Genomic DNA, 10,329 nt, shown 5'->3' on the forward strand with positions numbered 1-10,329 from the left:
GCCATTCATGTTGATAGATACTAACACCTAATATCAGGTTCTACAAATTAAATTGATCTATGGTTTATGTACTTTTTTACTATACATCTATGAATGATAGTGCAGAGGCTCTGTTCCATGTCACATTTAAAATGTCATTTACCAGATTTGTTTGAACTGACTCACCTGAGATCACCTTAATCAAACCTTTAAAGTCCTCATACTGTACCGCAACTATTATTTAGTTTTCAACATAAATATATGCTACCATTTTATATTATCTTGTATACATATTTGGGGCAACTGTGGCTCAGTGGGACAAGTAGCTATCTTTCAATCTGCAAGTTGTGGGATAATTTCCAGCCTTTTCCTGCCACATGTCGATGTGCCGCTGGGTGAGCCACTTAACCTCAAGTTCCCTTCTGTTCTGGGTGAATGTGACTCTAGTGTGAAGTGCTTTGATTGGTAGGTATGACTGGAAAAGTGCCACATAAATTATGCCCATATTAAGGACTTTCTTTTGTGTTTTGATTTTTTTCCAGGTTGCATGACTTGAATGTGGCTGCACAGGTATCTACATTTATAACACAGCCAGGGCCCTTCTGCATGGAGTTTGCATGTACTTTCCGTGCATGCATGGGTTGTCTCCGGGTTCTCAGACTTTTACCCGCAGTCATGCATGGGTTGTCTCCGGGTTCTCAGACTTTTACCCGCAGTCATGCATGGGTTGTCTCCGGGTTCTCAGACTTTTACCCGCAGTCATGCATGGGTTGTCTCCGGGTTCTCAGACTTTTACCCGCAGTCATGCATGGGTTGTCTCCGGGTTCTCAGACTTTTACCCGCAGTCATGCATGGGTTGTCTCCGGGTTCTCAGACTTTTACCCGCAGTCATGCATGGGTTGTCTCCGGGTTCTCAGACTTTTACCCGCAGTCCAAAAAAATACGTTAGGTTAATTAGCCAATCTAAACTGCCCTTAAGAGTTATTAAGTGCATGTATGGTTGTTGTCCTGTGTGTCTCTGTTTTGGCCTGTGATGGACAGGTATTGTTCCAGAGTAGTAGGTTAGGATTAAGTTTGAGCAGCAAACAAGATGGTGTATGAGTCAGAATACAGGAAGGACAACTAGAGACTGTTGAAGTCCGCTCGTTTATTGTCACCTTAAGGCTCAGTGTTGCCAGTAGTTTTCAGTCATCAACTCAACAATTGGAACATCGCTGTTGGGGATTACAAACAGGAATGTAACTTTCATGTCCAGGTGAAAGCTAAATGAAAAGGAAGTAGTATATCTACCTCTGGAATAGCGATGAAGAACATGCCTACATCACTTCCCATAACACCATTTAAAACAATGTTACAGGAAATGACCTGACGCTCTGTGATCTCGAGTGTATTCCGCCTTTCGCCCAGTGACCATTAGAGATAGGTACCTAAGGAAAATATTTGTTTGTTAACAGTAAAAGAAGCCCACAGTATTCAATCTATGAGAATTAATGGCCTTCAACAATATTGTGGTAAAGTTAAAAATTATTAACTCAAACTTATCACAAATGCAACAAAAAGGAGAGAAGAAAAAGTTATCAATTCATGCAAAATGAATACCAATCAGTTTACTTTATGTTTTGCTCTTCTACTGAATAAAGAATAAATATATATGATCTATATAGTAAGAAATACTTTCCTGGAAGATACAAAAAGTTTATCTTGGGAAAATGGATGTGCTGATACAATATTTTTACATCTTATTTCTTCCAAAAAGAGGTTAAAATGTAATGAATGAAGCTCCAAACATGTAATTTAGACACAGTTTTATGGTTAATTGTTGTGCATGGATTTTTTTATTTTTTTATTTTTTGCTTTAATTGTCTTTTATCGTAGTACTAACTTTATTGTCCTTTTACTATAATTTTTTTAAAACATTTTAACAGTGTAGAGCTTTAGAGTGTCTGCACTGTTTGTGTTACAAATCCAACTTTTAGTTTGTTCAGATTTGCTGCTCTGCTTCACTGTTCTGAAGTTCACTTGATTTTTTTCATGCTGTTTTTCCTTCTTTAACTCTCTATGCCTAAGAAAGCACTAAAAAGCTCAATATTACAGCATGTGCAAATATATACGATAATTTGGTTGTCAAAACCCATATACATCATCACCATTTTAATAACAATAAGTGGGTAAAATATGATTTATCTAGCACCTTCAAAATTAATATTACAAAGTGCAATACAAAGACTTTAAAAAGCAAACAATGGGGAAGAAATACTTTGCAAAACCAAATTTAGAAACATATATTTATGTATATTGTGTGTTAAAGTGTGCATTACACACTGAACTCTGTGGGAATGACCCTGAGTCTACTCAACAGAGAATACAGCTGCAACAACTTCCACTCCCCTCAGTGATCACTTCAGAACCTCTGGGTTAAGTCATGTAACAGACCTACCTGAGATTTTAGGCGTTATTTGAGCTTTCATCCACCTGGGTGCGCCATCGTGATATATTATGTTCAAAGGCCTATAGGCTCTCAGACTCAAGTTCATTCAATTTGATGTTCTTTTGGAAAGAAATATGACAAACCTAACCACAGCAAAGCCTCACATGCAGAGTTATTTTGTTATTATTTAGTTATTTTTTTTTAATGGGCTCTCTAGTCTTCTATTAATTGGAAAACAAAGGCTGAAGCAGTTCTCGTTGAGTGATGAATTTGAACCTGAACTCTGCTGTTCTGTAAGAAATCCCTTCTCTGTTGTCTTCATTTAGGCTTGGAAAGGTGTTTAAAATAGCCTCCAGGAGCGAGGTTAATTGTTCCCCTGAAACAATGAAAATTCCTGAAGTCAAAGGCTGCGTGAAGTAACTTCCTCTTTGGTCAGTACGTTTGGGTTTGTTTTGATTAATTTCTTCAAAGACTGCCCAAACCGCCACCTTGATGCCTTTTTGAACTGTTTTTATTGTATGAAAGACTTCAGGTATGACGATCGAGAGGCCTCCAACATCAAAGTTTGCTTGTTAGTTTAAGAATTACTCAGTTTTCTTGTCATTGTTTTATAACTCTCCGATTTGTCCCTCTACTGTTTGCACAGCAAGTATGACTATTGTGAAAAAGGATATTTAGTCTGATTCAGCCCCAGCAGACATCCCCTCCCTGCTGCAGACAAGCTTCACAGACAAGGTTGGGAGATTACAAGCATCCTGTTGTTTGACATGTCAGGCGAACATTGAATCAATATCAACACCTATATACTGAATGTTGCACAATGTTACCTGTATGGCTAAGAACACAGGGTGACTGGCTGTCCAGTGGCTAACCTTTGGAATTATCCGGGTATTTTCTATCATATGCATTTTGAAAGAATGATTACAGCCTTTTTTTCTATTACTATACTATTTTATAAGTGTTCTAATTTTGTTTTACATTTTACCTTAGCTGTATTTGAATAGGTGCTCTTGTTTTTTCATATTCCCATAAAGGTCCTTTTGGTGGCACAAGTGGCAAAACCAGCATAAGACTTAACAGGAGCTTAACGTGACTCCACCTTCTTGGTAGAAACCAAACAGCTAAATACATCAAGCAGTCATTACTTCAATTCCCACACACCCCATCAAAATAATAAAAAAAATTTCACTGACATGACGTCATGCTGGGTGGTCTTGTGCAGCACTATCTGTGCCAATGAATGGTTCATTGGCAGGACCTTTGTGTTGCCATTTGGTTTGGCTTTACCTCATAACATCTTTCTCAGCTGCCACCATGATAGATGTAAAAAAACAGGTAAAGTCATATAAGTTCCCAGTATACAGCAAGTTCTGAATAATTCGTGCAACAAATCAAAAATACAAGAGATCGATTTTGTTTTGTTTGATGGCAACAAAAATACGGATAAATGGTTGTCTAAAGAAAAAGTTAAAGGAAAATTTATATCTTTAGCCACCTTAAAATATTTTGGACTTGTACATTTTTAATGAGAAACATCTGAGATCAATTTTGTATTTATTATGATTCACTCCATGCCACATGCCGTGAGATTATTTTTACTACATCTGATGTCTTAAGCATAAAGAAAACCATACACAACAATGTTTTACATGTCACAACTATTTACTATAATGTAACTAAAGTGTGTTTTAAGTTATATTTTACTGTCTAAACTTGATCAGAGTCTCTAAGGGACATTTGGTTATCCATCCAGGGATAGGACTGAGGCCCATTTCTCTCTGTCTGTCTTAAAAATAGGTAAGACTTGAGAATGTGCCATTCAGGTAACATGTGTACTGGTCTTCCCATTGCCCTAAACCTGTCCGTTTCTACAGTCATCTTTAAGCTACTGCAGTGAAACGTTGACTTCCTCGTTATCAGGGATTCAAACAAATGTTTTACAATTAACAAATTAATAATCAACAAACACATTTCTACCCCAGATAATATTCATAGTATTTTTAATTCCTAAATAGATTGGTTCCTCATACGTTTTCACTTTAAGGTAAACATTAAACTTTAACTTTAGGGTTTTCAGTTTTTATTTTCTCCTCAGCACAAAAAGAGGTGTCTCACTGTGAGATTAAAGTAATGCCATTTTAGTCATACAGATCAATCAAAGCTGAAATCTGGTTCTGTGTATTTGTCGTTCTAATTTTACGTCATATATTGGCCACACTTACTTAGAAACTGAATTGGTGGGCAGGACGGAAATGATGCAGTTCAAAAGCAGTTGACACACCAAGAAAGTATGAAGGAAAAAAAAACTAAGCAAATAGTTGTTAAATAACCTTGGAACATGTGCCAGCTAGTTTTCAAAGAGCCAAAAAGCTCACATTACCCTGGTAAAGCAGTAAAGGAACTGATTACTAGCAAATACATTTATTTTTCCTGTGTGTGTGTGTGTGTGTGCGTTAGTCCATGAGTGACACAGAAAAAGCATTTCAGGTCAACTACTATGGAGAAATGAAGACTTTACCATCAGGTTATAAGAGCAGCTCTGCTCTTCCGGGTTGCATAATTTTGTGGCTACAAGTGTCTATTATTAGCAGAAAAGCAGGGGCAGAGCTTAATCTATGACAGCTGCTTCATTTGCATTGCGGTTGGTATGGCTGTCTGCTACAACAGGGTGCAACATGCTGCCCTGCACGTAGACAGTTTCTCCTTCCTGTTTGTCGGCATAAGAGTGTAGCGAGGGTTTAGACCACAGGAGCTTATGATGTATGAAGTGTGAAAAGAGTGTTGAAGAGTTTGGTAGCCTGGAAATGATCAGTGACTCCGACAGAAAAAACTGTTTAAGTGTGGTGGAGACTTTTTTCACGTCCGCAATGAAGGAGAGATTGAAAACCTTCGATTTCTTTATATTGAAGAAAAGAATTTAAAAAATATATTACTAGTGTAAAATGTACTATTATAAAAGCACAAGTCACATAAATGATGATCTGGTTCACAGCATATAAAAACTTACTTTGCTGCATGTAAGAAGAATCATAGAATAACATTACCATTATGTAGGGATGTACAATGTCTGAGAAAATGGTATTTGAAATGGCAGCTAGCTGCACTGGTCACTCCACCCTGTCCTCGTATTATGTATGGAGGTGAAATTACAGGGTAGTGTCACATGCAAGGCTCCTCCTTCATGCCATTTGCTACTTTGCATAAAGGTGTTTGTTTGGTCTGAGAGAATCTGGAACAAAAAGAAGTATGAGGAAGTGTGTGAGATAAAAGTTGGTGAATGAATCCATTGTTAAACAATGGCATTTAGATAGATCCCCAAAAAACAGATAGTTAAATAGCGACATTTACATATAGTGCTGTCAAAAAGTGTTAACTCCATTATAAACTGACTGTTTTTGTCATGCTTAAATGCTTGAAACCAACAGACAAGGATAGCCAAAGTAAACACAAAATGCAATGAAGATTTCAGTTATTAAGGGTAAAAAGCTATCGAAATCATTCACTCTGTGTGAAAACTAACTGTCCCCTTAACTGTAATAACTTGTTGAGTCACTCTTGACCTCAACAAATGCCTTCAAGTGCTTGCAATAACTGCCGTGAATATTAGACATCCTTGTGGAAGAATTTTGGCCCACTCTTGTTGGCTTTTTTAGCCACACTGGAGAGTTTTTAAGCATGGGTGGTTTGTTTAGGGTCTTGCCAGAGCATCTCAGTTGACTTGAAGTTTGGACATTGGCTAGGCCACACCAAAACCTTCGGTTTTTGTTATTAGCAATATGAAGATTAACTTGTTAGTGTGCTTCTGATCATTGTTCTGCTACGTAACCGAAGTTTACATAGCAGAACGGGATTTTCCACTGGAAAGAAGAATTCATTGTGCCATCAGTTTCAACAAGTTGTCCAGGTCCTTAAGCAGCAAAGCACCCAGTATCATCATCTTAATACCACCAATGTTTTACTGTTAGTATGGTGGTGTTCTGTCTCTGAAATGCCGTTAGTTGTATGCCAGATATAATCAAAGACGCACCTTACAAACCTTTAAAACGTTTGTCTCATCAGTTCCCAAAATTTTCCCAAAAGTCTTGGGGGTCTTTATATTCTTTGTGAGAAGGGTCTTCTGTGTCAGCAGTGAGTTTGGTTTTGGAACTCTCCCAATAATACCAGTTTTCCCCAGTCTTTCTATTATTGTTCAGTCATGAACACCAACCTTAACTGAGGAAAGTTCCACTATTTTCCTTAACAAATAAAAATTTTCTCATGTTCTGATCTGAACATTTGTTAAGACAGAAGAAATCTGTAAGGGTGCGAATGCTTTTTTGCTGCACTGTAATTAATTCCATGTCCTCTGAGTACCACTTAAGGCACCAGTGGTTCTTGAGAACTTTTGCTCCAGGTCATTTTGTTTCAGTTACACTATTCTGTTAAAAGATCTTTATGGTTTTGTTTTTTTATAATATTACAGGCAATATTCATATCCCAGCATATAACAGGAGTAATTTATTTCATAGCAATATTTAATCATTCTTTACAAGTGACCCAATTTTAACCATAAATTAATTTGCATATCATATTCTCAATAAAGCTGTTTTCTGCTGAGTAAGAGAGAAAACAGGTCCCTCTTTATCTTTCGCAAATGCTAAAGGTTTTCAATTTCAATTTCTTCACAAATATCTATTATGATTAGATTTCATGATTTAATTTCATGACTAATTGGTTTGGTTTGTTTACACCACCTTCCTCAAACCAGTGAGGGAGGGGCAAAGAGAGCAAGAAGCTACAAAATCAACAATCACATGAAAAGGTGAGAGAGGGATGAAATTAAAAGAGCAAGTAATGAATTATGTAGAAGCAGAAACAGGGTGAGTTTGTTACTGGTCATGCCATAAGCCACAGGGAGAACCAGATCCAGAACCAGTGTAGTCCTGAATGAACAGGATAATATGGCACATCCTCCCTCACAGGTGGCATGTTAGTACGGTAATGCATCACCATCATGCAAACAACAGACAGCTTCAGGTTTCCTGACTTGTTGTCATGTAAACAGGGCCTAAGTCTCATGTCATTAATTTCCTCTAGTATTATTAAAACATGATTAATGATGTTTTAAGGTCAATTTAAAATAGAACAAATACCTTCCAAACAGGTTTACCTATGTTACCTACTGATATATAACATTAGAAACTGTTCTCCATAAATAATTCAGATCATTTGAAAGTATTTCTTCATTGCCAAATCAGAAGTAAAAAGTTATTCCGTATAATTTTAACATAAAAACAAATACACTCAATTTAGTTAATTGCAGTTCCTACAGTCATGTCAACATTCTATCCAGTAAATACAATTTGATACAATCGCAATTTTAGATAATAAGATTAGGACCAATTACTAGAAAGTTGTCTATCTGAAGAAATCAGCAGATAACATCAAGTTTTCACTCTGCTCCATACTCTCACCCTGGGCAAGCACATGGCAACAATGGAGAGGAAAACTTCCATTTAGAGGAAGAACGATCCAGCAGAACAAAGTTTGGAAAAGGGGAAACCATCAGGAAGGAGACAAATACAAACATTGATGCTGCTGGCAATAAATACTTATCAAGAGAAAGAAAGACATACGTAGTAACAACAGCAATATAAAATCAAATCAATAGATACTCAGAGGAAACATTGCAAGTCCATGATAACCACATGTAAAGGGTCTTCCTAAAATCCTAACCTATACATCATTGGAAATGTGTGGACAATGCCTAAAATCTTGGTACAGAACAGAAAACAAACAATGAAGCATTTTCACATGACGTCGTGGTCATGTGACCGCACTTTGCGATCGCCATCTTGGGTGGCAGCTGCAGCCTGTTTTTGTTGTTTTAGCCTGATCAGTGAAGCAAAACTCACGACCATTCAATTTAACTATGGCAAAAAGTTGCTTAATTGTGGGTTGTGCTGCGCGTTATGGTCAAGACCAATGTTCATTCTATCATCTGCCAGCCGTGATAGAAAATCAGTGTGAGAAAACAAAAACACTGAGTAAACAATGCAGACTACTGTGGCTGAATCGGATATCCAGGGCAGATTCGGACGGATTTAACCTCACTCACGCCCGAGTGTGTGGTGGACATTTTGTGACAGGTAAATAAGTAATGTTTAATAATATTCTGGAAAGTAGTTTGCCAATGAGTTTATCAGTTGATTCTGAGCTGCAGCACTCAGCACTGCCACCCAGCACTCAGCACTGTGGCCTACTTCAGTAAGCTGCGCTCTCACGCCTTGACTAGCTAGATGTAGGCTGCAATTTACCTTTACTGTTATGCTGTAAATGTATTATCTAGTAATATAACTATTATGTAATTATCCAATAAAAGGCAATATTGAACTTATTATGGATTTTTGCCTTTGTTGTGACTACGAAAAAATTGTTGTGCGGCTAATCGTCCGAATTTGCAATTTTCTTGAGGTACATGGGCTCGTCAGGAGGCTGTAACGATTCTAGACACGTATCCATGGTCAAAAAAGTATGCCATGTTGTGAAATGCATGAAGCGATACGGAGACACCCAAGATGGTGGACCCGCTACTTCAGTGACATCAATAAAAAAAAAACATTGAATACAAACTCTATTAACTATGTAGAGATGAGTGGTCAAATGTCCAGCAAGGGCTATAGGATAAGAACAATGTTGACTATAAGGGTATGTGGTAGAGTTGCAACTTGTGAGACACTCAGCCAAAATATTGGTGAGGGTGAATGTATACAGCATTTTCAACAATTACCCCTTGAACTTTTTACATTTTGTCACATTACAACCACACACTTACAGTAAATGTATTTGATTAAGCGTTTAGGCTACAGACCATCACACAATGGTGAAAATAATGCATGGTTTTCATTTTATCATAAATACAAACATTAAAACTATGGCGTATATTTTTAGTCAGCCCCCACGGTTAATACCAAACCACCTTAGGGTTTTTTGTTTTTTTTTGTCAGTTCTTCTTAGCAAAATAGTTCAAGCTTAGTCAGGCTACATACAGAAGGTCTGTTTTCCACCACACATAGCATTTTGCTTGGATGCCAAACAGCTCAGTTTTAGACCTTCCTTTACTTGTTTGATGAGCTTTATGAAGTAGTCACCTGAAATAGTTTCCCAACAGTCTTGAAGGAGTTCCTGGAGGTAGTAATACAAATAAAGACAAACCATTGAATGACAAGGTGTGTCCAAATGTTCAACTGGTAGTGTGTTATTTTTCAACTTAACAAGGGACAAACAGATGGCAAGTAGCCTTAGAGTGCATGACTAATTGTTCTGTTTAAATCATTTTATTTTATTTTATTTGGCACCAATTTACAACAAATGTCTTCTCAAAGCATCTTACAAGATGAGATCCAACCTGTCAAATTTAGTTTGTAATGGCAGTAGCTGTCTTAAATTATTGTGTTTCTACCTCAGAATATATTACCCACTTTTTCCTAACCTTCTTGGTTACTGGAGTAACCATTGGAAATAACTGCAGAACCTGATTTGTGTTTCGACTGTTTTGATCCTGTGGAGCTTCCTGAGTTATCAGAAATATTAGCTTCATCTAAACCTTCAACTTGTATGTTAGACCCAATCCCAACCAAATTATTTAAGGCAGTGTTCCCTCTGATTACCAGCCCCATTTTAGATATGATTAATCTATCCATAGTAAATGGATATGTACCACAGGTTTTTAAATTAGCTGTAATTAAACCTTTACTTAAGAAACCTTCGCTTGATCGAGATGACTTGAAAAATTACAGACCTATATCCAATCTCGTACTTGTACTCGTCGTCTTCCGCTTCATCCGGGACCGGGTCGCGGGGGCAGCAGACTCAGCAGAGACGCCCAGACGTCCCTCTCCCCAGACACCTCTTCCAGCTCCTCCGGGGGGAGCCCAAGGCGT

The 10,329-nt window shown here is 37.5% G+C and overlaps 1 long non-coding RNA gene across 1 annotated transcript; it reads left to right on the forward strand.

Annotated features, from left to right (window-relative positions):
• Positions 1 to 2,765: 2,765 nt before the first annotated feature.
• Positions 2,766 to 3,585, forward strand: LOC124856760. The gene is made up of 3 exons (XR_007035417.1): positions 2,766 to 2,939; positions 3,054 to 3,142; positions 3,442 to 3,585. It is a non-coding gene; the product is annotated as an uncharacterized LOC124856760 (long non-coding RNA).
• The last annotated feature ends 6,744 nt before the right edge of the window (positions 3,586 to 10,329 follow it).

Source organism: Girardinichthys multiradiatus, chromosome 20 (assembly GCF_021462225.1).
Source record: "Girardinichthys multiradiatus isolate DD_20200921_A chromosome 20, DD_fGirMul_XY1, whole genome shotgun sequence".
In the NCBI taxonomy this organism is placed as follows: Eukaryota; Metazoa; Chordata; class Actinopteri; order Cyprinodontiformes; family Goodeidae; genus Girardinichthys; species Girardinichthys multiradiatus.